The following is a 17,274-nucleotide window of genomic DNA, read 5'->3' on the forward strand; positions in this document are numbered from 1 at the left end:
ATGATTCACTTCACTGGTTTGCAAAATTGTATTCATGAACATTTTCTTTAAATGCAGTCTTTCAGGAACCCAAATTCATAAAAACCAAGAATAGCAATGCGAGCCCTTCACTTAGGAAGAGGAAAATGGCTAAAGCATCTCTAGTTGGTCCCCAAGTTTTCCTCTGCAGAAACTTCCAGATAGGTAGCCCTGCGCCTCCAGGGAAGATGCTCTGGTTGACTCCTGACCAGCAGCAATAGGATGCTATGGGCTATGCACTCCCACTGTAGCATTCTACTGGACCAAGTGCTGGGGTGGGGGGGGCACGGGTAAGTGGTCAAGTAGGGCTTCATAGAGGACAGAGAGGGGATGAGAGTAAGGAGGTGGGGGAGTGTCCAGTAATGGCCAGAAGTAGGAAAGAACATGATCCGTACAAAGAGTGGAGGACATCCCCTGGGACTAAAATCAAAAGATAGAAGGAAAGCAGAGATGAGGCCAGAGAGGTCAAAAGGAGGTTATAGCAAAGTAGCTCACAGAATTTGGACCTGTCTGGAGCACACTGAGATGCTTAGGATATGCAGGAAGAATTAGATAGGTTAGATTTGTGCAGCAGAAGGAGCCTTCTGGAAATGACCCAGAAGACCCCTCAGGGGGAGAGCAGTTAAATAAGTGTGTAATGGAATGCACATATAGGTGAATGCTCTACAGCAGATAAAACAAATGGACTATATGATACTTGATATGAGATGAATGAACATATTATTCAATGAAGAATAGAAGTTCCAAAGGTATGTATTATATAGCATGATACCATTTCCCCTGTTTTTTTTTAAATTTTAATGTTTATTTTTGAGAGAGAGAGAGAGAGAGAGAGAGAGAGAGAGAGAGAAGGGCAGAGAAAGAGGGGAGACACAGAATCCAAAGCAGGCTCCAGGCTCTGAGCTGTCAGCACAGAGCTCGATGCAGGCCTCAAATCCATGAACTATGAGATCATGACCTGAGCTGAACTTGGATGTTCAACTGACTGAGCCACCCAGACACCCTTCCCCTGTTTTGAGCTAAAACAGATACACACATGCCAAAGACACTATATTTTTGGAATGAATACAGGTGCTATAAACTATTTTAAAAAGGAATCAAGGAAATGGTACACATAGGACTCAGGATGATGGTAGTCTTGAGTCAGGGAAGCGGGGCAATGAGGGAGCCCTCATTACATGGAGATATCAAGTTCCTAGCTGACATTTTGGGTGGTAGGTTTGTGGGCATTTATTAAAGTATTAAAACTAGCTAATTAACAAACACTAACTGGATGAATGCATAAAGCCTAACCATGCATGGTGCAATAATGAGCTTGAATTATGAATTAAGCATCATGGATAATCTGATTCTGTGCATGAAATGTCCCCACACTAACTATAACAAAAAAACCCAAATAAGTATATATCTCCAGCGCTCCAGCTTCAGGGTGAGAAATGAGTGTGAAAACGCAAGGGTGCAAAGAGGGAGACCTCTCAGGAGGCTGCAGAAATGTCCACTGAATACCAAAGATGGTCTGGCCAGTGTTGTGTCAGTGTGGATAAGTGAAGCCTCGTGCTTCGCCACTCTCCAGGACTTGGTGGGTGAGGCTGTGAAAATCCCTATTTACTACTCTGTAAACTTGGCCCAGTGACTGCCTTTCTGGGCCAGACTCTCCTCATCTGTAATGTCGCACCATCTTAGCAATGTCACAGGACTTTTGGGATGTATTCTTGGCACATGTGGTAGCAAGAGGCTTGGTGGCTCCTTTCCTCCTTGCTTAGGAGTCAGATTCCCCCATGTCTGAATTCTATGCCAGTTTCCCTTGGCATCAGCAAAATAATTCAGTTCTTCGGAAATCCAGTGAGATGTTTTCGAGGCCATTTGGTGGAGTTTGATCAGAGAAGCCCAAGAGTGTGAAAGCAGTCACTAGATGTCACTGTTCTCCTTACAGGAGATCTGGGACTCTTGAAGCACTAGTCATTCATTCATTCATTCATTCATTCATTCTTTTTGAGTACTTACTACATGCCAAGTACTGCATCGTTCCCTGAGAAGTGAAGAGTGTAATGCGTAGACTTGGTCTTTATTCTCAAGGACGAGGCAGGTATTAATGAAATAATCACCCAAGTAAAGACAGACTGCAAAGTACCAAGAGAGAAGTGCAGGCCAGTGGGTTCCAAAAGTGTGGCAGGAGGTCTTGTGGAGTTAGGGAAGGCTTCCCTGAAGAAGTGACATTGAAATGGGCTTGGAATCATAAAGTGAATGTGGAGGACTGGGTTTGGGTGAAGGTGAGGAGCCTGAGCACATGCAACGTTGAAGACAAAGCTCCTGCAAAAGCCTGAAGAATGAACAGATGTGGTCCATGTCCCTAGGGAACTGTGTGACAGGGGTCGAGACTGAGGGCTGCCGGACAGCACTGAGGAGAAAGTGGCAGGGCTGGGCTGGGCAGGCCTGAGGCAGCTGTGGTGGGGAGGAGTCTGGCCCCCAATATTGGGGAGCCTGGGAAGAGTTTGGGCAGGCGAATGGACAGGGGTGTCGTGTTCTCACCTGCATGTTCTCCTCCTCTTAGTCATCCCTCTCAGAAACGTCAGAGTTGGTGGACAAGCTGGCTTCCTCGAGTCTCTAAGCTGCTTCTCCCCAAATCCCAATGGTAGGCCGTTGTTAAGTTGCATAACAGTCCAGGGGCTGTGGTATGTTAGGCTTTCCCGGGAGAGCCAAGCTAAGGAAGCAGTGGGTGGGAAAGGCAGACTGTAGGTCAGGAAATGGTCTGGGGAAGGGGAACATGGCCACTGAATGAGGCTGGTGTGATGAGAAGGCAGCCACTCTCCTTGTGGCTGTCATCTGTTTTTCTGCCTCCCCAGACCCCATCGCTCCTTCTCCCCTGGTTTCTCTATCTCTTTGCTTTTCTCTGCAGCTGGAGGTGGAGGACACATGGATAAAACACAAAGGAACTTTGGCCTGGGCTCTGACCCTGAGACACAGCAAGGCTGGGGCAAATCCTTTTTTTTTTTTTTTTTTTTTTCCTTTCTGGGTTTTTCTTTCCCTACCTGAAAAGGCAGAGAGGCTAAGTGAGTTTCTTTTGGAGTTTCCTGCAGGAAACTTTGTCTGAGTGGAATCAGGTAGCGCAGGCTCTGTGCCCTGCTAGGGCTGGGTTGGGATCCTACCTCGTCTCCTGTTCACTGTGTGATGCTGAATGACTTCTCCAAACCTTAGTTTCCACATGTGTAAAATGTGGTCTTTATGGGATCAAATGAGATAATGAATGCATAGTGCCTGGCAGATAGCACATAATGGACAAGCGTTCTCTTTATGATAATGATAAAAGTGATGTTCATCTAAACTTGATCCTTCCTTTTTTCGAGTTTCCTTTGGCACTTCCTCTTCTAAGTAGTACTCTATAACTTTGCAGATGCCCTAAGTGCTAGGGACATGACATTTTAGAGGAAGATCTCTATTTTGCATGGGAGACATCACTGGTTACCCCAGAAGGGCAGATCATGAATGGAGGGAATATAGAAATATTTTCTCACTTTATAAACATTGTTGGAGTTCATATTCCATTGGTAAGGGATATTATAGGTGGAGTTTCACAAAGAGTAAAAGGATCTCCTTTTCCTATAGACCTCCTGATGGTGAATGGAACTAGTCTTCTATGTAAGAACCCCTGACTCCTTGAGTTATTTGGGGTGCTCAGTAAACTTCTGAATCCCGTTGCATGGCACGGTAGGAAGTGTGAGAGAGGGGGTGTGGCTTGCCTGAGGTCTGTGAGGCAGTCCTAGCCTCTCATTCTGGACCAGGGTCAGGATGTGCTCTGAATAACCCTGGGGACCCCTGGACACTAGCTCCTTTGGGGGTTGGGATCTCCTTGCGTCCATCTCTGTAAATACGTTAGGAAAGGATGACACTTCGTGCCTCATTTGGAAAGGAGCCCTTCATTACATGTAATGCTGTGATTTAGAACAAAGAAAGCCAGAAAAAATTCATTATGATGGACAGTTTGATTAATACATAAATATCCTCCCTCCACCTGTTAAATGACCCCACACAGCCCAAAACCACAGCACAGCTGATGTTTAATGTATAAGACTTTGTGTGGCTGTTAATTTAGCCTGTGGGTAAGGAAGAAGAAGTTCTAAGTGTGGGAGACAGAATAGTTTTGTGGTGCAGAGCCAGACGGAGCTAGATTTGAAACCCATCTCTGCCATTGACTACTGGGTGACCTTACTTTTACGCATCTGTAAATTAGGCGTTGTATCTATCTCTATCCATGTTGGGGTTGGGAGTTCTCCTTGGGACAACTAGAGAATTGGGACATCTGGAATCTGAACTAGGCTTTGCCCTCGATTCTTACATGGCATTGGACATGAATGCTTCTGCTGTTGTGGTCTTTGTTTCTTTATCTGTACCGTGAGAATTCTGAGCTAACTTCATCACCCCCACCCAGTCACACACTTCCCAGTGCTGTGATAGGGTCAGATATACCTTTTACCCTGAAAATAAGGGAAATATTTTGAGGTTAGAAGAATCCTCCTGTGACCTGCAATTTATTTCCCATCCCGAGATATTAACAGTTTTACGTCCTACATTAATATTGGGAAGAGAAAGGTGTACATATCTTGTACTTTATTGCAGTGACACAGCATTTCTTAGTAGAAAGGGATGCTAAAAACTATATCCTGTTCATTTAACAGATCAACTCTTTTATTTTACAAATAGTAAAAGTAAGGCCTAGAGATGAGGAATGGCTTGCTCTAGTCACACACCAGTTTTTAATTTGAAGCAGTTAGGTGTGGCTTCGGGCCTCAATGATGCCCTTCATCTCTCTGAGACTCAGTTTCCTCATCTGTAAAATGGACGTGGTAACTTTTACCAGATGGCTCTTGTGTAGAAAAATTAAGACACCCTCTGCTAGCAATTTGAAGACTGTGAAATACTCTATACATGGATAATTCTTTCCTAGTGCCTGGGTCTCCTGACTTCCAATCATGTGAGATTTGTTTTGCTTTGTTTTGTTTTGTTTTTTTTTTCTTTTTCTTTTCATGCTGCTCTAGGAAGAGCCATGTATAATTTTGGTCCTGTTGTGGTTGTCTGACCTTCTAGCAGATCCTCTCTCTGCCAGAAAGACTTGTTTGCTCTATTTACACTTCTTGGCTCTCACTGAGAAGAGAATTCCAAATGAATGTTCTTTGAAAAGAAATTAACAGCCAAGATCACCCCCCCTACACACACACCATTATTACCACTACCACTGTCCCCACCACCATTATCATAACTACCGTCGCTGTCTTCATAATACCATTGTCACCATCTTCTTCCCTTCCTTGGGCACTTAGGGTATATCAGAGACTGTGTGAGGGAACAGGATACAGAGAGGGGAGTAAGATACAGATTGTACCTTCAAGGAGCTCACAGTCTAGTAGATGAAGCAGAAGAGTCACATAAATAACTATAATTACTTGCATATGTTACATTCATGCATGACTTATTTTAAAATAATACAATTGACATTCCAACAGTGTTAGAAAAGTTGGAGAAAGAAACTCAGAGAGAATCTGGAAACATTCTTATGCAAGGTGGATAGGGGCAGATCATGGAAGAGCTTGAGGCAAGTCTGTTGGATGATGAAGATAATCCTATCTATGAGGTGCATATCAAATACCAAAAACTGTGCTGAGGGCTTTGTCTGCTTTTATCTAATTTAATCATCCAACAATTCATGAGGGAAGTACTATTATTATCCCTATTTAATAGAGGAGGACACAGAGGCTCAGAGAAGCTGAAGCCAGTGCTGTAAAGTTCTAAAGCTAGTTCAGGTCAGAGTTGGAAAATTGTGACCCATGGGTGCAATCCAGCATGCCACCTGCTTTTATAAATAACATGTGTGAAACATGGCCACACATTTGTTTATGTATCATCTATGGCTTAGTAGTGACCACGGAATACAGGATGGCATGCAAAGCCAAAAACATTCATTTCTAGTTCTTTACAAAGAAAGTTTGACAAACTTTGGTCTAGGCTAAGGGATATTGGAAAGGAAGGGGGAAAAAGTTATTTCAAATACTGTGAACCAAACGTATAGAAGAATAAAGCTCAACAATGATTGAGTGCCAACTCTCTACCTGGCATTTTTAAGTGTTTTGTGTGTATTAATATACATTCTCTCATTCTACCCCTCAACACATTTGAGTATGCACTGTTATGTTGATTTCACAAATTAAAAGGCAAGATGTGAGGCTTTACAGAGCTAAGTAACTTTTCCAAGATCACATAGCTAGGTACTTGTATTGTCAGAATGCAAGCCTGGGATGTCTGTGTCTAAAGCTTATGTGTTTCATCAGTCACTCAGTGACAGGTGTAAGAGATTTGGAAGAGATCAAACTGGAAGACTGATGTGCTCAGGGCTGAACTGTGGGCAGCTTTGAACACTGCAATTGAGGGAGTTGGGAACCATGTAAACTATGGGGAGTCCTCCTTTAAGATTTCAGTCAAGGGAAAGAAATGACTAAATGTGACTTTTAGGGGCACCTGGCTGGCTCCCTTGATGGACCATGCAACTCTTGATCTTGGGGTTGTAGGTTCAAGTCCTACGTTGAGTGTAGAGAATACTTTAAAAAAAATCTTAGGGGTGCCTGGGTGGCTCAGTTGGTTAAGTATCCAACTGTTAATTTCGGCTCAGGTCATCTCACAGTTCATGGATTCGAGCCCCGTGTTGGGCTTTGTACTGACCCCATGGAGCCTGCTTGGGATTCTGTCTCTTTCCCTCTCTCTCTGCCCCCTCTCTGCTTTCATTCTCTCTCTCCCAAAAATTAAGTAAACATTAAAAAATATTAAAATCTTAAAAAAATAAAAGTAAATGTGACTTTTAGGTGAATAACTACAGCAATAGTTGAAGGGTGAATTTCAGGGATCAGGGCTATATAATAACTAAGGGTTATTAATTTGCGGTCTGCAGAGCTCTGATTTCAAAGTGTCTTTGGATCTCCATCCTCTGAAAATTTATACCAAATGATACATTGTCAGATTATTTTTCCTGGGAAAAAAGTACATGGTATCATCCTATTTTCTAAATGTTCTAGATCCAAATGTTGTAGATGACTTAAATAAGATGGCCAGCTAGTCGGGGTTTCCACTGCAGAAGTTCCTATATGAGGTGACTGCAAAACTGGGAGTGTGGACACTCAATTCAGATAATTTTAGCAAGTATTTACTGAAGGTCTCCCATGAGTCAGGCACGATGCTAGGCATTTGGGATTCATTCAAGAGAGAAACAGGCATCTATTTTGACCATCTGCAGACTTAATTTCTGCTACAGCATGTGTGGGAGACAAAAAGTAAACAATTATAATAGTAATTAATATTGAATATTAGAAAATGAGAAAAAATGAAGCAGGGAAGCAAAGTCAGGAGTAGCTGGTGGAATATGGACACCCAGACTTCAGAGGGTCTCACTCAGAATCTGTTGGGATGGGGATGGAGGAAGGATTTGTTTAAAATGCAGGTTCCTGGCTTCCTCCTATGGATTATTTTTTGTCAGGTAGGTTGAGGCTGGGAATCTTCATTTTCGCAAACTTTCTTAGTGATTCTGATATACACTGAACTTGAGAACCATGGTCCAAAACCATGTTTCATTAGGTCTCTTTCATTCTGAAGTTCCTTCAGGGAATTCCTTGTTTAGGGATTAAGAAAGTCAAGTACTTATAATCTGGCATAAATCTCTGCTATTGTGGGTCACTTCCTCTCCATCTCAGTGCATTCTGAGGAGGTGCCTTGGCCAGGAACCAGACTGTCAGGCAATCCTTGGCAAGAGAGAAGATCAAAGAAAAGAGGGAGAAATAATCCACATATTACTCAACATGCTTATGGTCAATTACAAAAAAGGAACTTAATGCTTGGCTTGCCTACTTGCAAAACTGGAAAACATAGTTCTTTCATGGGACCAGAACACGACAGGCTTCAGTAAGATCTACAAGACATACAGACTTAGCAAATGCAAACATTCTTGCATGTCATAGCACAGGGCATCCTCCCCCTACCCTTGCCCCATGGAACATTGAATTCAGTTAGCAAATGTGATTTAAAAAAATAGCATAATGTCTTTCCCTGGTACTTTTAATAACAACCATTTCCTGAGCACTTCCATTGTGCCAGGAGCTCAGCTCAAGCTCTTTATGTACTTAGCTCCCTGAGCCTTTTCATCAAGCCTACATGGTGGGTATTATTATCTTTTTGTTCTCCATTGTGAAAACTGAGGCATGGAGAAGTTAGGCCACCTGTCCCCAGACCCTGGAAGTAGGACTGAGTCGAGGAACCACAGTTTGACCTGAGCCCCTGAGCTTTTTCTCACTTTGCTATACTCTCTATTAGCTACTTCCTTTCAACTTTTTAAATTATCATAATTTGGAAGTGTAATGTGCACTACAGACATTATAATTGCATTATATTACCTTCTCTAGCTACTGTGTCTTCATTTCTTTATTTCATGGCCAAAGTTTTTGGAAAAATTGACTGCTCCTCCTTCTATATATTGATTCATTTTGTAATCCATTCTAGGGTTGACTTTCTTCATCCAATGGAAATAGAGTGGCTTGTCATTTGTAAGTCTTGCAGACACTCCATTTGCCATAAAAGACTGCCTTTTTAAATAGTGTTTTCTATCTCACTTTTTAACAATTCTGAGACCAGTGGGGTATACTTGATGCTTTTCTTCCTTCCTGCATTTACCCCCCTAAAACTACAACCCATTCTCAAATCCTATAGATTTTTCTTCTTAAGAAGTTCTCAAAAACATTCACTCTTACCCAGTCTGGTTCACTGGGTAAAACTCTTACCCACTTTTGCCTGAACTATTGTAATTGTCTCCTCATTGGCGAACAATAATCCTTGCCTCCTCTAATTAATTTTTTTTCCAGTAGCTTGTAATATTTTCAAAAATAAAACTTGGGCTCATCACTTTCCTGATCCAAACCCTTAACTGCCTTCCAGTTGCTTAGAATAAAGTCCAAGGTACCTACCATGGCCTACCTGAGGCTGCTTGGACTGGCTGGCCCTTCCAACTTTTTAAAACTCATTGTACCCCTACCGTCTTTGCTTTTGGTTTTCAGTCTCTGGTGATCTTCCAGTTTCTGTAAAGGCTATACTTTGTTTTGCTGAAGAGCCTTTGGCCATGTGTTCTGTCTAACTAGCATGCATTTCTTCCCTCCCTCCTTCTTTTCTGAGTTAACTGCTACTTGCCCCACCAGATTGCTGCCGAAGCTTCTGGATTTGATAAGCTCCCCATTTATTTGTTTATGTACTTTCTTGAGTCTTTTGAATTTCTCCCATAGCTGTTATCAAAGTTTCTAATTAATATTTTTTATGTTTTGAAATTGATTAATGTCTATGTCTCCTCCACCTCCACATTTTATTATCTTCTTTTATGATGACAGCAGTGCCTGTGAGGAAGGACGAACAGGTAAACTCAGGAATGAAGGCATTGTACAAGCATCTTGTCCAACCCTAGTCTACTTCTTGATTCCTTTCTGCCACGCCTTGCAAATGTAGTGGAGTCTGTGTTTGAACATTCCCAGTAACAGCTTGCTCAGTGACCCCAAGCATCCTGTTTTCCTTACTCCTAGAATATCTTTCCTAATTGACTTAAATAATTGCCGTATATGTTAGGGGGTAAATTCCATGAGACAAGGGTATCTGGGCAAACTTTTGTTCAGCATTGCACCAACTGCTTCTGGTATAGTCCCTGACTCATAGTAGAAATTCAGTAAATTCTCAGTGAGAATAGGTGAATTGAATGAGTGAAAAGTGGATGAGTTACTGACATATTGGTACGTCTCCATGGTGCTTTCACATACACTGGCCCCCTTGATCCTCTCAACAGACCTATCATTTTACATTTCAGGAAACTGAGGCTCAGAAAGGGTAGATGCCACTGCCTCCTCCCTCCCCCCAGAGTGCCAGAGGGCTAAAACATATCAAAACCAGGGCTGGAATCTCTTTTCCAGCTGACCTACAACAACTCATCCATCACACAACCATGCAAAGACTACCCCAGCCAGGGCAGTGCCTGGCTTTCAGAAATGGAGCTTATCCCTGTTCACAGGGGCTCTTCTTGGATCATTAGACAACTTCAGTCAGTGGTGATGCAAAGGGCCCATAAAGAATTCACAAACAGTTCAACTTTCTCCATTTCTCTCTAAGAACCAGAAAGTTGTTCCAGATGTGTCTCACAATTCACCAGGCAGATGCAGCTGAAAGAGGCATGAGTTTGTGCCGTTATACACTCAGTCTGTACAGTGCCTTCTTTGGACAATAGAGTCATGTCATTTCTAGTATTTCTGAATGGAAGGGTTCCCAGCTATAAACTCAAGTTTTGGGAGGAGGAGAAACCCTTGAAGAACGGGGCTTCTCCTGGGACCACGTGTCTCTTTTCTTTTTCAACTTCATTTCCACACTTTCCCATTTGTGGGGGACACTGTTAAATCTCAAGGTCTTCTGCTACCCAACCCCAAACAATTTAGTTTAGAAAACTGTAACCTCTATCATAGCAGAGAAATTAATGTAATGAGCTTCCATGGACCTCTCACCTTTCAGCTGCAACAGTGATCAGTTTACACTAAGCCTGCATCACCCTGCTCTCTCACCTCAAACACTGTGCAATTTTATGTATAAATCTTAAAGCCCATATTTCTAAAAGGTAAGGACTAAAAACATAGCTTCAATACCATTACCATGCTCTTCAATTTAACAGTTCCTCAATACCATCAAATGTCTAGTCATTGTTCACGTTTACCAGATTGTCTTATATTTTTGGTATGTTTGTTTGATTGAAATAGGATCTAAATAAGATCTAAACATGGTGATTGGCTGATAAGTAAGTCTCTTTTAATCTGTAGGTTTCTTCCTTTATCTCTCTCTCTCTGATTCTTTGCCATATTTTATCAGGAAAACCCACATCATTTGTCCAATAGGGGTCTCCACAGCCAGGATTTCACTCCTTGCATCCCCATGGTATCATTTAACATGTACCTCTGCCCCTGTGTTTCCTGTAACTTGATGGTTAGGTCTAGAAGGTTGACCAGGTTTGATTTTTTTTTTTTTTTGGCATTCTACCACAACCAGTATTGATACACCTGAAGACCAAGGTTATCTAATAAAATAACCTGAGCTTTCTAATCTAGTATGTAGGAGTTTGTTTTTCATGCTGGTCACATCTGTCATCAAGTCCTGGCTATTTCTTTTCTCCTATGTGACTCTTGGCAAGGAATTCTGAACTTTAGTTCCCTCAGATGTGATGTGGGGTTAATAATAATAATAATAATAATACCTAATTCTGAGGTTATTATATTAAATGAGATGGCCATGTAACATGCTTAGTCTTGTGCCTGGTATGTAGTAAGCTTACTCTGGTGCTGAGTATAGACAAGTTCTTATTTGTGTTCCCTCCTTTCCTGTTCTTCCTCTTGCTTTTCCTTCTCCTCCACATTTCATTCTTTTATTTTATGATCAAAACAATGCTTATGAGAAATAAAGAGCAGGCAGACTCTGAAGTGGAAGTGATTATCCAGGCTTCTAGGCCTATCCTAATCTATTGCTTGAATCTTTTCTACTATACCTTGCAAGAATCTTTGAATCTTCCAAGGGAAGCTTGCCCAGTGATCCCTAAACAGCTTTTCTCTCACTACTAGAATGTCCTTTTTATGGAGTCAAAATATTTTCCTATATATTCCCTATCCTTGTTTCTAGTTCCATTCATCAGTACTGTACTGAAATAGATTTACCTATTGACTTATTAGACAGAGCATATATTTGGAATCAGAGAGATAAAGGTTCAAATATCAGCTTTGCTACAAGATTCCTTTGTGTATTTGGGCACATTACTTAAGGTTTTAAGATTCTATTTTTTCATCAGTAAAATGGATTAATAATGTCTACTTTATAGAATTGTTTCAAACTAAAATAACGAAAACAATAGACTATTAATGAAAATAATCTAGGTACAGTGCTTAGGAGCAATGTTTGGCACATAGAAGTAGCTCAATAAAAATCTGTCCTCTCTCCGGGGTGTAAGTGACAGTCTTTCAGGTATTTGAAGATATTTTGGGTCTTGTTCTTGTAAATATCCCCAGCTCCTTTGATAACTTTTCATCAAATGAGTTTGTTCTTAATTCAGACTCTGTTTACTCCCAGCCATCTTAACTATTAGCATCTGAAGGAACTTCAACATCCATATATCTTAATGATGTTTGGTTTATACAGAAAGACCTTAGAGTACACGGAGACTGCTTCACTTGCCTGCAGAATTAAAGATAGAATCCAAGTCTCTTGCTTCCAGAATTTTGGATTTGTCCTGTGTCACAATAGCTTCTATCTTTAGTATCATGTATATACTAGGCATTCAAAGCATAACTTGTGAGTGGTTAAAGTAGACCAAAGCTCAGAAGGGGAAACCTCATCAGTGTCACACAGCCAGTAGTTATGGAACCAGGATTTATTTTTTTTAATGTTTTATTTACTTTTGAGAGAGAGAGAGAGAGAGAACGTGAACAGGGAAGGGACAGAGAGGGAGACACAGAATCCGAAGACAGGCTCCAGGCTCTGAGCTAGCTGTCAGCACAGAGCCTGAAGCGGGGCTTGAATCCATGAACTGTGAGATCATGACCTGAGCCAAAGCCGGATACTCAACTGACTGAGCCACCCAGGTGCCCCTGGAACCAGGATTTAAACACATTTATCTGGTTCTATAGCCTGTAGTCTCAATATATAATCTATAGAGACTGTCTCATCATTGGCTCCTTCCTCTACACTTTATCACAGGCAAGCCTAATGTATCATTAAGTAACCTTTCTTGGATTCTACGGTTTCTCCTGTCACTATCTTTCACTTTGCTTTTCCTTGATGGTGAAACTTCTCCTTTGTTCTCAACTCTTCATCACTTCTTTGACTCTTGGAAGCTATTCCACCACCTAACTGAAGTTCTTATCTTAAAACTCAACAAAGACCTCCTCTTCATCCTCCTCATTTCCCCCTACTGAGGTGTAATTGATGTATAACATTATATTGTTTCAGGTGCACAACATGCGATTCAGTATTTTTGCATATTGCAAAATGATCACCGTGTAAGTTTAGTTAATAGTTAGCATCCATCATCACATACTTATATATTTTTTCTTGTGATGGGAACTTTTAAGATCTATTCTCTTAGCATCTTTCAGATGTACAATTAAGTATTATTAATTATAGCACAAACTTGTACATGACATCCCCATAACCTATCTATTTTTTAATTTGCAAGTTTGTAAATTATAAACTTTTTAACACTAACCCATTTTCCCCACTCCTATCCCCCACCTCTGAGCAACCACTAATCTATTCTCTTTATCTATGACTCGTTTTTTTTTTCTTCAGATTCCATATGTAAGTGAGATCATTTGTTTTTCTCTGCTTGACTTATTTCATTTAGCATAATGTGTTCAAGGCCCATCCATGTTCATCCGGAAACATTTTCTTTTTTATGGCTAAATGATATTTGTGTGTGTAATACACACACACACACACACACACACACACACACCCCATTTTCTTTATCCATTCATTCATCAGTGGACACTTTGGTTGTTTCCATATCTAGCTATTATGAATAATGTTGCAGTGAACATTGGGGTGCATGTATCTTTATGAGTTAGTGTTTTTATTTTCTTTGGATAAATACCCAGAGGAATTGCTTTCTCACATGGTTGTTCTTTTTTTTTTTTTAATTTTGTGAGGAATCTCTATACTGTTTTCCATCATCACTGCACCAATTTACATTCTCATTAACAAGGCACAAGGGTTCCCTTTTCTCCACATCCTCGCCAATGCTCGATGATGTTGTCTTGTCTTTTTTTGGTGTCTTATATCAAAATATCTTATCTTTTAGATAATAGCCATTCTAACAGATATGAAGTGATTCAACAAAGACCTTCTATTAACTCAATCCAAAGCCCTTTTCTCAATCCTTTTTAGAAGCATCAATCCACTCTTAAAAGAGTTTGGGCTGACTCCTTCAACTTTAGCTTGCCCAACCTGAATCTTGGCCAGAAGTTCTTACTCCCTTTCAAAAAATAGAGGGAATACCAGCAAATGGTAGTAAAGTGGTTGCTTTGGGATAGAGAAGTACACATTAGTGCATCTCCTCCATCCCTTCATATTGCTTCTTCCCTATTTTTTTCTCAAATTTTCAGATATCTATTTTGAAGGAAACTGGAGAAAGTATAAATATAAATATATACCTATAGGTAGATATATTAGCATATAATGTGTGTATGTGTGTGTATATATATACATATATATTTATGCATATTTTATATAAAGGAGGGTATTTTTTTATATTCAAGGTATACAGACTTATCACAGAGATTTTGAGGTTTTAGGTATTTTAGTGACCTGTCATTGAGAAGGTCCATGTTTTGGAGTCACCCAGACACAACAGATGCTGGTGAGGATGCAGAGAGAGAGGATCTCTTTTGCCCTGCTGGTTGGGATGCAAACTGGTGCAGCTGCTCTGAAAAATAGTATGGAGAGACTCCTCAAAAAATTAAAAATAGAACTACCCTACAACCAAGCAATTGCACTGTTAGGTATTTATCAAAGGGACACATTATGCTTTTTCAAAGAGACACATGCACCCCACTGTTTATAATAGCACTATCGACAATAGCCGAAGTATGGAAAGAGCCCTGTGTCCATTGATAGATGAATGGATCAAGAAGATGTGGTGTATATACACAATGGAGTATTACTCAGCAATCAAAAAGAATGAAATCTTACCATTTGCAACAACATGGATGGAACTAGAGGATATCATGCTAAGCAAAATTAGTCAGTGAAAGACAAATATTACGTGACTTCATTCATATGAGGACTTTAAGATACAAAACTGATGAATATAAGAGAAGAGAAGCAAAAATAATATAAAAACAAGGAGGGGGAAAACATAATAGACTTTTAAATACGGAGAATAAACAGGGTGTTACTGGAGGGGTTGGGGAGGGGGGATGGGCTAAATGGGTAAGTGGCATTAAGGAATCTACTCTTGAAATCATTGTTGCACTATATGCTAACTAAGTTGGACATAAAGTTTAAAAAATTAATAAAAAAATAAATAAGTAAGCCACTAAAAAATACCCAAAAAACAAAAACAAAACAAAACAAAAATCCAGATAGAGGGCTATGCTTACCTGTCAGATAGCGTTATACAGATATCCTACTTGAGCTCCATTGTCTTATCTTAAGAAGACTTGCTTCCTTGGATTGTTCTGGATATTATATATGATAGATGTAAAGAAAAGAAGGTGCAAGTATCAGATAGACCTAGGCTTACATTCTTTTTTTGCCACATGCTATGAAGATACAACTTCTATTACTCAGAATCTAAATTAAGATAAAATGGAGATGATGTAACTCATTGAATTATTGTCGGCTTCAGTAGGATTATTTATATAAAGCCTTTAGCAATGCCTAGTGTGAATAAAAACTTGATCAATATTAGTTGCAGGTTCTTTCCTTTTCCTACATCTTCAACTTCACTCTTCTCTTTTTTTTTCTTCCTTGTCTCTTCTGCTTCTGTTTTTGCTGCTGATTAAACATTCAGCATAGAGTAGGTGCACACTAAATAGTAATTGCCTTAGCCTCAGGCATCCATTGATTAAAAAACCTGAAATGTAGTCAGTTCACAGAAAGCGGGAAAGCCATACCTCCTCCAAAGGCAAAGGTAATCTTAATGTCTTTTTTGCAGTTGGTTCTAGTGACTTATTTTCCCCACTGAAAAAAATATTAAAAAGAATAAAAATTATTCTGAGCATAGATGTGTCTAGAATAATTTTGTCTGTAAATAATTGTAAACAACAACTTTATTATGTTCATAATAAATAATAATTCATAATACTTATGTTTCTTCCATGTGGAGAGCACTCAAGTCCAGGGCTTTGTCAATATTCACTTAATTATCAAATATATGTATTCAGATAGACATATGTATGGGTCTGACAGTATGTTAGGTATTTTATAAATGAGGCTTAACCATTCCTTACTGTTGTAGGCATCAATGTATCCCTATTTCACACATGTGGAAATGAAACATAGACAGTGGAAGTCACTTCTGTCAATTTGCTTGGTGAAAACACTAAACTTTGAACCCAGGGGTTTGGTTCCAAAGACCATACTCTTAACCTCCACGTCCTGCTGTCCCTCCAAAAAGATCCCTTTTATGGTTTAAGGGATCTAGACTTCAGAGTCCCAACATGCCATGATGGAAATGTGACTAGAATGAATGTGGTAGAAATTTCCATTTTCATAACCTCCCCAGCTTAATTTCTAAGGTTCCTTTTCAAAGGCAAAGATAAGCTTAGTTTGAGTCTAGACTAAGCATGTCCCCTCCTGTCCTCTGACCTTTCTTTCCCTGCCCCCACCCACAGGCCCAACCATGGAAGCCTCACCAGCTGGAGAGACTGTCTTTCTCAAATACCTCCCAAGGGAAAATGGGCGTACTGGAAAAATGAGGTCACCAGTGGCCACAGAAAGGAAATTCTGCAGTCCTTTACTCAGAAACTCACCATTAACTTAAGCTAGCATTTAGCGATATAAACTCCACAATCTTGGACAAATCTTCCACTTGAAACCTTCCCACCCGCCTCTCATCTCCAGATGTTCTCACCACAGGGGAGAGGAGTTACTATCTGTCTAAGGACAGCAGACCTTAGAAGACAGGTCTTGTCTCTTGGGTGGGGTTGGGAGCCTTGGCTAAAAGCTCCCCTTAGGAAAAGTGTGAGTTGCATCCAGGTTTTCCCTTCTAGGACTGAGGAGGCCAGGAGCAATGCCTTGTAGGAGACAGGCTGAGAGGGGGATCTGTTCTCTGAAGAACTTGGATTTATACAAGACTAAGAAGCCCTTGGCAGTTCAAGGTCACAGGGCAAGATGCCTTGGGAAGATGACTCATGATTAGATGGATGAGGCTACTGATATGGCTGCGTCTTCTCCCTGGAGTTATAACTGATGTTTCCTGTTGCTCATAATTGGTCTGCTATTCATCACTTTCACAACTGCTATCAGCTCAGTGACAGGCAGGACAAATGGTCTGGAGATAGTCTGGAACGATAGAAGCACAATCTATTGCCCTGATGTTGGAGAAGATCTACTAGGATTGCATAGATTAGATATCCAGAGAGCTCCTGGTCTTCTATTCCTCAGAGTTTGCCACTCATCCATGCATCACTTAATCATGCAGCAAAAACATATGAAGTACCT

The 17,274-nt window shown here is 40.5% G+C and overlaps 1 protein-coding gene across 3 annotated transcripts in view; it reads left to right on the top strand.

The window, feature by feature from the left end:
* ASTN2 (astrotactin 2) overlaps positions 1–17,274 on the top strand; it is an 861,939-nt gene that overhangs the window by 679,897 nt on the left and 164,768 nt on the right. The window lies entirely within an intron of this gene.

This window comes from Suricata suricatta, chromosome 13 (assembly GCF_006229205.1).
Source record: "Suricata suricatta isolate VVHF042 chromosome 13, meerkat_22Aug2017_6uvM2_HiC, whole genome shotgun sequence".
In the NCBI taxonomy this organism is placed as follows: Eukaryota; Metazoa; Chordata; class Mammalia; order Carnivora; family Herpestidae; genus Suricata; species Suricata suricatta.